Source organism: Myotis brandtii, unplaced genomic scaffold (genome assembly GCF_000412655.1).
Source record: "Myotis brandtii unplaced genomic scaffold, ASM41265v1 scaffold181, whole genome shotgun sequence".
NCBI classification, from domain to species: domain Eukaryota; kingdom Metazoa; phylum Chordata; class Mammalia; order Chiroptera; family Vespertilionidae; genus Myotis; species Myotis brandtii.
This window is the reverse complement of record NW_005356712.1, coordinates 1,878,130-1,889,739: the sequence shown is the minus strand read 5'-3', so window position 1 is coordinate 1,889,739 and position 11,610 is coordinate 1,878,130. Positions and strand designations below refer to the sequence as shown.

The 11,610-nt window shown below is 47.7% G+C and overlaps 1 long non-coding RNA gene across 1 annotated transcript in view; it reads right to left on the bottom strand.

Annotated features, from left to right (window-relative positions):
- LOC106725688 overlaps positions 1-10,399 on the bottom strand; it is an 89,493-nt gene extending 79,094 nt beyond the window's left edge. Inside the window, exon 1 of the long non-coding RNA XR_001361615.1 lies at positions 10,315-10,399. This is a non-coding gene — a long non-coding RNA (uncharacterized LOC106725688). The remainder of the gene's footprint in view (positions 1-10,314) is intronic.
- Positions 10,400-11,610: the final 1,211 nt, after the last annotated feature.

Sequence of the window (11,610 nt, the reverse complement as noted above, 5' to 3'; positions counted from 1 at the left end):
CCCCCCCCCCCCCCCCCCCCCATGACCTCTGCTCTTCAGTGGAGTTGGCCGTGGCCTTGTGCGGAGAAGCAGATATTCTGAGCAAGAGAACGAGGTGAAAAATACGTGCATGTGGAGCCAGACAAGCTCCACTGACAGGCTGGGTGACCTGGAGCAACTCATTCAGCCTCTCCGAGCTTCGATTTTCACGTATTTGAGTTGGAGGTGTTTACGCTGCACAACAGTCAGTGTGATGCTGTGTATTAAGTGTCTGGCACGCAGTGGGTACTTTTCAGGGTTAGGCACCTCCCTGTCCCTTTCCTATTCTTGCCAGGCCAGCCCAGCCTGGGGTCCCTGTCCCCTTCATGCAGTACTAGTGGCCTCATGGGGCTGTGCTGTGTTCAGAATGGGTCAGGTCTGTGAGCTCAGCACAGCCACACACCGTCTCATCATAAAAACGCAATGAGAATTATCATCATCTCATAAGCACCTATAAGAATGACTCTAATTATTATTGCCTGAAAGTATGTGCCTCTCTTCAGCCTCTCCGAGCTTCGATTTTCACGTATTTGAGTTGGAGGTGTTTACGCTGCACAACAGTCAGTGTGATGCTGTGTATTAAGTGTCTGGCACGCAGTGGGTACTTTTCAGGGTTAGGCACCTCCCTGTCCCTTTCCTATTCTTGCCAGGCCAGCCCAGCCTGGGGTCCCTGTCCCCTTCATGCAGTACTAGTGGCCTCATGGGGCTGTGCTGTGTTCAGAATGGGTCAGGTCTGTGAGCTCAGCACAGCCACACACCGTCTCATCATAAAAACGCAATGAGAATTATCATCATCTCATAAGCACCTATAAGAATGACTCTAATTATTATTGCCTGAAAGTATGTGCCTCTCCTCCAAAGATAACACCATTACATTCTCACATGTGTCCAGACACATGGAGTACAGGGGAACATGAGATCATGTCCCACATGTCCAACTCGCTGCATCGTCCGCTTGATTTCCATGTTGTGAACCTCGTCCTGGGCCCTGTATAAAGACCCTTCGGCGTCGTTCTTTCAAAAAACAACAACAGCCCTAACCGGTTTGGCTCAGCGGATAGAGCGTCGGCCTGCGGACTCAAGGGTCCCAGGTTCGATTCCGGTCAAGGGCATGTACCTTGGTTGCGGGCACATCCCCAGTAGGGGGTGTGCAGGAGGCAGCTGATCAATGTTCCTCTCTCATCGATGTTTCTAACTCTCTATCCCTCTCCCTTCCTCTCTGTAAAAAATCAATAAAATATATATTTAAAAACAACAACAACAACAACAGTTCTTGTGCATTTACACACTCAGGTCTTTGGTGCTGGGCAGTTCAGGTTACATTCTTTTTGGTCTTTTAAAGAAAGCTGCAGTAAAAGCCACCGTAGCTAAGCCGCTGGGCACCTTCTTACCTTCGTTCACCAGACATGCTGTTCTAAAGCCCAGAAGACAGGCATCCACTCACCTCTCTAAGCCAATGGCCACTCTTGGATATTTAAGTTCATATACACTCTTTTGGCTCCTATAGAGAATGTTGATATGAATGTCTAAATGTCAGATCTTCATATCTTATCTGCGTATTTCCTTGGGGTAAAAAGGGAAATGAATGGAAATTTGTATTTTTTTTAAATATTTGCCCGAGGATATGTTTTTATTGATTTTAGAGAGAGAGGAAGGTAGAGAGAGAGAAACATCGATCGGTTGCCTCCTGTACGCACCCTGACTGGGGATTGAACCTGCAACCTAGGTATGTGCCCGTACTGAAACCAAACCCACAACCTTTTGGTGTACAGGACAACGCTTCAGCCCACTAAGCCACCCAGGCCAGGGCAGAAATTTGTATTTTTAAGGCTTCTGACACACTCAGCAAACTTGTTCCTGGAAAGGGTTATGGGATTTGCTTCACCCACCATCTTACTCCGTCACCTGCATTCACTCAACAAACATTTCCTTTGTGAGAACGGGCTCCTAACCTCCCCTTTCCTTCTCAGCACGACAATGCAGTGATGCACCTTGTTCGTGGGTAGGTGTGCGCTGGCGATCTGCCCCTTGTAGGCTCTGACCATGGCAAATTGCTTCCCTTCCCTGATCCTCGGGGTCCATCGTCTCACCAACCTCCAGGCTAATTGGGACAATCACATGAGAAATGAGATTCGAAAAAGCTTTGAGGACCGAACAAATAGATGGGACTTATTGCCAACACGCAGGGGACGCCTCGTGCAGCACCCTCATTTTGTTTTTTGCAAACTCTTGAAGTTTGCCTAGAGACTCCTTATTAGGCTTTCTTAACTCTCCCCTGCTGTGGCTGCCAAGACACAGACTGACGATAATTTCTCAGGGAGAAAACAGGCCCCGAGACCCGCGGCTTTCTCTAGACCCCATCCGTCTGGGGACTGCTCCCGAGCTCATCCTCAGCCTGCTCTCCGAGCCGGATTTCCGTTTGGAGATTGGCAGCATCAAAATGGCTATTTCCCCCAAAAGATGCCCCTGTGTCCATAGTGAATCTGATGGTGCCAGCAATTTAAAACGTGAAGGCAATTTACCATTTCGTGCTTTGTAGCCAAATAAAACACAGCGATCATTGCTTTTGCTTTCCAGAAGATTTGGACTTCTCTCCGAGAGGTGGAGGGGAGGAGACAGTGAGTAAGACTGCAGATTCCTTGAGCATCGAGAGGGATATGTCTTTCCGTATTCACCACGACAACCAGCACAGCTCCAGGCTCTCATCAGAGGCTTCTATTGTGCCGAGGATTAAGCGTTAGTCTCAAAGCCTAAACCTACAGCCTAAACGGCTCACTAGCTGATCAATCAACATAGAACTTAGTTACCTACTAGATGTCAGACAATGCACTAGGTGCTGAGCCGCCTTGAGCAAGTTAGTTCACCTCTCTGAACCTTTGTTCCCTCTTGTACATAATGAAAATAATAATTCCTACTCAATGAGAGGATGAAGGGAGAAGATGTAGAGAAAGGTTTGGTCACATGGTGGAGGTTCAATGACAAATCTGCATGTGGGTAAGATACATTTTTTAAATGACCATTCAAATGACACAGCAACATCTCTTAGTGCCAATACGTAATTGGGCATGCACTGTGGAGGCACCCATGAGGTGCACCCCAAAACTTTGACAAAGGGAGCGTGACTGCTTGCTTAGAGTACCACTTCAAAGCATGTAAATAATACAGGGCCAGTAACACACCATACATGCCTATATGCCCCTTCCCTAGCCCACAGATGACAAACACTGCTAACTAAACACATTGATATTTGCCAAAATCCTTCTCAATATAGATTTCCAGCCACAGCCCTGGCCAGATAGCTCAGTTGGCTGGAGTATCGTCCTGCTATGCCAAGGTTGCGGGTTTGATCCTTGGTCAGGGCACAAACAAAAATCAACCAATGAATGCACCAATAAGTAGGACAATAAGTAGAATCAATCTCTCTCTCTCTCTCTCTCTCTCTCCCTCTCTCTCTCTCCCTGTCTGTCTCTCTCTCTCCCTCTCTCTCTTCCCCCCCCTCTTTAAAAATATTTTTAAATTAAAAAAAGTTTCCAGCCACAAACAACCAACAGAACAGGATTCATGAGCGTGATGAACCCTCACCAACCCCAGATTTAACTGATCAGAACACAGTTATCTTAAATCAGGGGTCCTCAAACTTTTTAAACAGGGGGCCAGTTCACTGTCCCTCAGACCATTGGAGGGCCGGACTATAGTTTAAAAAAAAACTATGAACAAATTTCTATGCACACTGCACATATCTTATTTTGAAGAAAAAAAACAAAACGGGAACAAATACAATATTTGTATTGGCATGTGGCCCGCGGGCCGTAGTTTGAGGTAAATAATCCTGTGGGAACCATGCCAGAGGCCCTGATAGTCAAGGTCTTGTTGTTAGTACACCGGAATGGCCAAGGCCACTCTGAACATGGGAATCTTAATCAGAATGCTCAAAGCTAAGATACCATAGCAGGCTCGAGGTCACAGCAATCTCACTGTATACTGTGCACACGTGCCCTTCTATAACCCAAATGATGGATGTCGCTATTGGCTTGAGGCCTCTTTTGTCTAACGTATAATACGTGGTACTGATCAGCCAGAGTGAGCTGGAGAAGCTGAGGCAGGCACAGAGGGTGCAGCTACTACGGAAGGCTGGAGAGGTTGGAGAAGCTGCTGAGGCAGAGAGCTCAGGTGCCGCTACTATGTGAGGTGGTGAGTCTAGGAGCATCGTGCGGCTGCTCAGATAATAGCTGTGGATACAGAGACTGATGCTGCTTAGTGAGAAAGATGTATTTTGTTCACCAGCCGGTGTGCGGCTACCTGTATGGAACTTTGCTGTAAAGAACTGTTTTGTCTGATGGCTATATGGCCACTGGTTTCTGCAATAACGACTCATTCTTATACACCCACAACTTCTCATGGCTTCTCCGTCTACCACCCAGCGTCCAAGAAGGTCCAGCCCCTGGCAGAGGGGTTTGGCCCCGACAGCTAGTGCAATGGCAGGGTTTGAAAAGAAAACTGCCCTGACAGGTGGCGTAGTCGCTGGCAGAATTCAGAAGAATATACGAACTCAGAGCAGCAGTCCTGTGCAGTACTCCGTTTCTGACAACCCTCCTTGGAGGATTTTCTTCCTACAGTTGCTAAGACACAATACCCCTTAAATCACCAGTGGAGAAGGGCCATCTGCTCTGCATTGAAGATCATGAAAGCTACCCTTTCAAGAGGGACCTAGTAACCAACGGGCTGCAATAAGAGCTCCTTACAAGTGCCAGGGAGGGCAGAAAGTCCTCACGCCTGAAGCCACCAAGCCCAGGCTTGCGAAAGACTGGGTGTGGTCCCGGCTCCAAGTGGCCCTCTGTTCTCCAGAGAATGTGTCCAGTCCAAAGAGACTAGCCTTTCTACTAGACATCTGATCTTGGACAAGTTGCTTAACCTCTCTGTCCCTCAGTTTCCTGAGCTGTAAAATGGGACAATAACAGTATCCACCTCATAGAGTTGACGAGAATATTAAATGAGATATTGCATCGAAAGCCCTGGAACACGGGGCTTGCTCAGCAAGCTTCACCTATTACTAGCTATTATTATTGAGTGCTACCAAGTGCTAGGCACCACTGAGCTTTTATCATAACTGTCTTAAATACAATCATGAGGCAGCTTTCGTGTTGTTAATTTTTTTAACTAATTGTTGTTGATTGATTTGCACATGCATGTGGCGTTTGTGGCTATAAACATTTAATGAGGAGTCTCTTTGGTTCCCGTGCCCACACTTTGCTGGCAGCCCTAGCCCAGTGCCACAGGAACACTGGGGTAGACACGACGACCTGGAATTTACGTGGCTTTGAACAAGTGGTACAGCGAGTCTGTGGTGGAGTCATAACTGGACCCACAGAGTTTTGGTTCTGTGGCACCATGAGGCTGCCTCTGCTCCTCCACCATCCCCCACTCTTCACAAACACCAGTGGGAAGCAAAGACACAAACACAAACGAAAACAGCAACGTGGGAAACCTAGCCTTTGTGTTTTACGCACGCGGTCATTTCCTATGTGCTCATTCTCTCCGCTTATGTACCTGTCACAGCAGCCCCACGTGGAAGCTACTAGTAGTGCCCCCATCTCCCAGGAATCCCAGAGACAACTGAGCACGAAAGTAGGCCATGGCCCCTGGAAATAGCGCTCCTGGTCCAGCCCCTTCCCCGCTCACCAGCTGTGGGAACTGGGGTCAGTTAAGGACCCTCCATGTCTTGTTCTTAAAGATGAGAATAACGACCTCTACCCCACAGGACTGTCACTCAGTCATATGTTCACTACACGTTGATTGAACAGCAAACAGTAGGAACTGTGCTATGCGCTTGATATATATACACTGGAAAACAAAATGGGCTTAAATGAGATTTCTTATATAAAGCTCTTAGCACACAGCCTGGCAAATAAAACATGCTTAGTAATAGTTAATGTCATTATGATTACTATTATTGTGGCTCAGTCAGCATTGGAATGAAAGTCTTTTTAAAAAAATATGTTTTTATTGATTTTTTAGAGAAAGAGGAAAGGAGAGGGATGGAGACCTAGAAACATCAGTTGGCTGCCTCCTGCTTGCCCTCCTACTGGGAATCAAGCCTGCAGCCCAGGCATATGCCCTGACCAGGAATCGAACCAGCAACCTTTTGGTGCATGGGACGATGCCCAATTAACTGAGCCACACTGGCCAGGGCAAGGTCTTTTTGACTCTCAAATCCTCTCCATAAAGAGGAGGTTTTGTAGGGACCAGCATGAGATAAGAACAGAAGGGGACTTGGGGTTGTCCAGAGAAGACGTCAAATGCTAGATTTTTATTATGTGCCATAGCCAGCTGCGTGATTCCTTTTATTTCCAAAGCATTTAGGTCTTCTCCTTCCTTTCTCATCGTCCACCCCTGTCAGATGTACACATGTCTTTCAATTTCCATAAACATCCCCCTCTCTGTGGGAATAAATGCATGAACCCTTGAAAGTGAACCCCGTGTGTTTGATTCTCCGGAAAGGTGTAGAAACCACCCAGACACGGTGCTAATGGGATGTGACAGAACTCACAGCTTCTCCGGGCCTGGGAGGAAAAATGTTGACAAAAGGGAAGCTTAATGAGCTTCCACCCACATTTCAATTATCCTAACAAGCTGCCAGAGGAAGCCCTGTTTGCGGGGCCGGAATCTGGAAAGTTTTGACAAGCCTGGGAGGAATCTATCTGCGTGGCAGCTGAGAAGGCTCACGGAGGGAAAACAGTCTTCCTCTGGGAGAGATGCATACAGATGACAAGGCCAAGCTGGCAGCCAGCTTTGTCACCTGGAACTGGAGAGGGCCCTCTGCTCAAAAACACCTCCCTCCTTAGCGATGCCCATTCAGTTGTATCAGCTATCACCTGCCACCATAATGCCGCGTAACAAGCACAACACCTCCGTGGCATACAATAATTATTGGTAATCTCAAGCCAATGGCCTCTCAAATCACACAGGGACTCTTGATCCCAGGCTCAGAAAACACATGAGATGACTTCTGCTGCTTTCTATTGGTCACAGTGGTAAGGTCAGCTGAAATCCAAGGTCTGGGAAATTGACTCCATCCTTTGATGGGAGGGACTACAGAGTCACATGGCAAAGAGTATGGGGACAGGAAGACCACTGACTGGGCCCATCAGTACATCAGTCTCTCCCAACAATATAAACATAACAGCCACCATTCCTGAACGGCAACGACGTGCCTACACTACGTCACAATGACAGGCTCTGAGTCTTGGTTTCAGCTGAGACATTCAAACCCTTGATGTTCCTAACCAAGAAGCCGGCCCTGCAGAGGCTCCAGGTGAAAACAGTTCTGTGCCCTTCGGTCCAACACCCACGCCCAGGGTGTACTGGTAAGAAGGCTGAAGTGGGGAACTGGGGAGAGGAACTTTTTTGGAGGAAGGAGTCCGGTGTGAAATGAGCCGCAGTCCCTCTTGGGGAGGACAATGACTCCTGGCCACAGCCTTGTATGAGGAACTTCAAGGAGACAGCTCTAGTTTGCTGTGTGTTCTCTGGGACCTGGGGGGGCTGGTATCTGACTTAGACCTGACAAACGTATAGACCAGGGGTCCTCAAACTACGGCCCACAGGCCACATGCAAATACAAATATTGTATTTGTTCCTGTTTTGTTTTTTTACTTCAAAATAAGATATGTGCAGTGTGCATAGGAATTTGTTCATAGTTGTTTTTTTTTTAAACTATGGGCCCCTGGGTGGAGGACTTCACCCAGGGGCCCTCCAACGGTCTGAGGGACAGTGAACTGGCCCCCTGTTTAAAAAGTTTGAGGACCCCTGGTATAGACTAACAGACTGTGGCTGGAGGCTGTCAAGACCAGAGGACGAGGATGGAGGGTAGAAGTAGAAGAAGATACCATGTCCATCTTGGGGCACCAAGGAAGCAGGAGTTTCCCACGAGTTGAGGAGATGTGCAGAACCTGGGATGGAGACAGCTTAAAAAATATCCCACCCGAAATCAATAGAAAAGAGCACTGACATCTACTCCCTGGCCCCCATGTCCCACCTTGTCCAGGGACTGAGCCATGTGGAAGCCACTAGAAGGGGCCCCAAAGAACACAAAGCACATCTCAAAAAATAAAGACTCAGCTTGGAACACCGGCCAACCCCAGAGGAACGTTGAATACCTGCCAAGCAGAGAGTGCCAACACCACTCCTGCCCTCGTCATCCTCCCTCTGTTCCCTCAGGCCTGTGGGGACCTAGGGAAGCCATCCACAACCCCCGTCCCAAAGCCTGAGCTAAGAAAGGGGCAAAGCAGCGCTACCATTACCCACACAAACACTCCACCTTTGTTGGAACGTGAAAAAGGTGCCCCCTGCAAGAAACTTTACTTCCATCTGTCTGATGTTTGTCCTAATATACTGTATGAGTTATCTATTGCTGCATAACAAAGTTCCCCAAGACTTAGTAGTTTAAAACAACAGCATTCATTACCTCCCAGTTTCTATGGGTCAGGAATCTAGGCACAGCTTAACTGGCCCTCTGGTTCTGGGTTTCTTACCAAGTTACAATCAAAATGTCAACTTGGGCTGTGGTCTCAATGGAAGGCTTGACTGGGGAAGGATCCACTTTTAAGCTCATTCACATGGTTGTTGGAAAGCTATTGGTCTGAGGCGACATTCTTTGTTCCTAGCCTTATGGGCCTCTCCATAGAGTAATTGAACCTGGCCGCTTGCTTCATCAGACAAGCACAAAAGAAGAGGAGAGAGGAGAGTACCAGCCAGATGGAAGACTGTCTTTTACCATCTAATCTCAGAAGTGACATTCCATCACTTTTAATGTTTTCTATTAGAAGCAAGTCACTAGGTCCAGCCCTAAAGGCTAGGGATCACACAGGGCATAAAACCAGGAGGAGGAGATAACTGGGTGGGCCGTTGCAGAAGCTTGCCCACTTCATATACTGATTTTATTAGAGCAACACACCACTTCCACCGGCCAAAGATCTGCTATACGAAATACACAGATCTGTACTGCCGATGACGTGAACATGCCCTCTAGTCTTGCGTGCTATACAACCTACCAGTCATATGTGGCTGCCTGGAGGAGCTGCTTTAACATCCTTTTCAAATGTTTCATTGTAGAAGTTCCCAAGCATTTATAAAAGCAGGGGAGATAATGGAAGAAACATGGCTATTCTTGTTTCCCTTATGCCCCACCTTTTCCTGCAAACCACCCGTTATTGAAAGCAAATCTCAGACATCCCGTTATCTCGTGTCTAGTAATTCCACACGAAGCCCCCATCCCTATTTACCGTCCCACAGTGAGCACGCGCGCCTGCATTTCACCGCTGCTCAGCCAGGGCTCGCAGTTCTCAGGTCAGTTCAGAAAGGTCTCTCACAGTTGGTTTGTTTGGAAGAACCTTTAGCTTTAACTGGAGCCCCGGGTTTTCATCAGCCCTTCAGAGTCGGCATTTTAATTACCGAGACGGAGCTATTCTGTGAGTAGAAGTGATGTAGGATGTTTTATTATCCAGGAATGACCAGCAAAGTGATGGAGGCGGCCCAGGACTTCACCCAGGGGCAGAGAGAGCCTCGGCTCCCCGCGCTGTGTCCGTGGACAGTGGAGAAATGAATGAGCTGCCTTCTTGCCGGCTCCTCAGGAGGGCGACGCACAGGCTATCTCTAATCCTCCCTTCGAGGTCGGGTGTTATGATGAGAAAATGTAGATGCGGGAGAATTCCATCTAAAGTCACATAGCTATTGCTGACAGCCGATACCCAACTCATGTCTGTTTCACCTTCCCAAGGGACTCTGGGAGCAAGCTAAAAACAGACACTCCTAGGACATGACAATACTGTGAATGCCTTTTTTAGTTGTTTTTTAAGATTTTTTCATTGCTTTTTAGAAAGAGAGAAAGGGAGAAGGGGAGAGAGAGAAACATGGATTGGCTGCCTCCTGCATGCCCCCTATGGGGGATCGAGCCTGCAACCCGGGCATGTGCCCTGACGGGGAATGGAACTGGCAACCTGTTGGGGCACGGGACGACGCCCAACCAACTGAGCCACACTGCCTCATCTCTCCTTGTGAAAGCCTTTTACTTGACATCGGCAAAACCTGAAGCTATTGACTTCGGTTTCCTAGTACTCGGCACAGAACAGGGTACACAGCAGGTGCCTAATAAATGTAGCCTATGAAAAGCCTGGCTGGCCAGCTTTAGCCCTGAAGTTGCCATCACACAGAACCCTGTACAAAGAAACCCCAGTTCTAACAGCCAGACAACCTGTCTGAAGAGCAGTTTTACTCCACGACCCCAGCCACCCTCCGCTTTACCTCAGCTCTCACCCCCTGGACAACGGTGGCGGCAGCAGAGGGCGCAGCAGACGCGGTGAGCAGCGGATCCATGCCCACACTTCCACATTCTGGGAACACTCGGTTTTACTTGCTTTCTGGAAACTAGGTCTCGGGAAGAGTCTGGGGGAGGAGTTCCCAGAATTATTTCTTTTAACGGGGCAGCGATGGCCAAGGGAATGGCATTCTTTCCTTCCATGAGACCGTCTCCCAAGCTGCCTGAAACCTCCCACGCACCCCACCCCTTCTCTTTGCCAACGACTCCTAATCCTTCAGGACTCGGCCTAAAGCTCATTTGCTCAGTGATGCCTTCACTCTCTCTCTCTACCCTACGTGAACTTTCATTCCTCTACATGCCTATCACCTGCCTCATCTGTCTTTCCCTCAGAACCATCAGCCTAATGAGGCACAGCTGGCCTCTGTCTTGCACTGGAACACAGTAGGCACTCAATAAACACTCATTCCTGACTGATTCTTTTTAAAAAAGAAAGCCATATTAAAACGGCCTTTTCTGAAGTCTCTTAAAAATAATCAGAGCCCAGAGGCATTCCATTCATAAAACAGAACAAAACTTGAAATTCATCTTTTTCTCCCCATTACTGGTCCCACAAACCTAACTATGCCAGCTGTTTTGTGTTCTGTCTCTCTCTTCCTATAATTTCTCTTATAATCCTTTCTGTCTACTTTGAGTTGTCATATCCATCCATTATCCAGATTCCAGAAAGCAAGGAAGGGCTAGACACAACCCAATAATCCTTAGAACGTGGGGTAGGACTGTAAACCTCTGAAGGCTGGGCTGTTTGCCCATTCTGTTCCCTGTTGTGTTCTCAGTTCCTAGGATAGTGCCTGGCACCTGGTTGGTAATCAATCAAGATTTATTGGTTGCACCCTAGCCGGTTTGGCTCCGTGGATAGAGCGTTGCTTACAGACTGGACAAGGGCACATACCTTGTTTGCAGGCTCCTCCCTGGCCCGGGCCCTGGTTGGGGCATGTGCAGGAGGCAACTAATCGATATGTTTCTCTCACATCGATGTTTCTCTCTGTCTTTCCCTCTTCCACTCTCCCTAAAAATCAATGGAAAAATATCCTCAGGTGAAGGATATAAAAAAAGATTTATTCATTGAATAATATATATTCTTTTAAATTTGTCACATATTTTTGTAGTTGTTGTTAAATGAATGGATGGACAAGTAACAAGAGGTGTTTCGGGAGAAAAAAGAAGGAAAAGATGAACAAAACCATATGAAAACTGCATCTTCTGGAGTCTCTTAAAGATAA